We start from the raw sequence: 675 nt of genomic DNA on the forward strand, positions 1-675 counted from the left end.
CCTTCTCTTCTTCCACACACTTTCTTCTCTTTTCGTAGACTTTAACTTTGGTAACTTTGTAATATCCGTTTGCTTCGAAATACTTCGGAATAGTGAACCATTTTTGATTCGCCTCTCACTTCCAAGTGTCATGACCGCCATATTCAGGTCAGTCACCTCGTATCATACCATCGATCCAATTACGCCACCCCTTCCTGGCTACTTGACGATGGCGCTTCTGGCCCTCTGGTGTGGTGTTGCATATGGCAAATATGCGTATGACGGCAGTACAGCTGTTATTGGATGTGATGTACTGACCTTGCCTCCGCGTTAGCTTGATGATGTCCCTAAGAGCGACCGATAAATCATCGCTGACTTTGACTTGAGTTGGGTAGTACGCCGCGATAAGTGTGAGTGTGCCGACAAAATTGGTAATTTCGACACCGATGGTCTCGATGACACTCAGCTGGAAGACAGCAAGCGACAGCTCATGTTGTATCGAAGAAAATCCAGAATTGTAACGTTCACCTTCGGTCACCTCTTCGGAGATATTGGAATGGAATAGAACAACGTGTACCGGACTCGGGAAGTTGTGGTTCTTCAACAACAAAGAAATTTGAAATTTCTTTTCATTTTTTGCTAAAATATATGTTTTATTACCGAATATTGAATGTCATCTGAGTAAAATGCAGTGAG

Source organism: Armigeres subalbatus, chromosome 2 (assembly GCF_024139115.2).
Source record: "Armigeres subalbatus isolate Guangzhou_Male chromosome 2, GZ_Asu_2, whole genome shotgun sequence".
Classification (NCBI taxonomy): Eukaryota; Metazoa; Arthropoda; class Insecta; order Diptera; family Culicidae; genus Armigeres; species Armigeres subalbatus.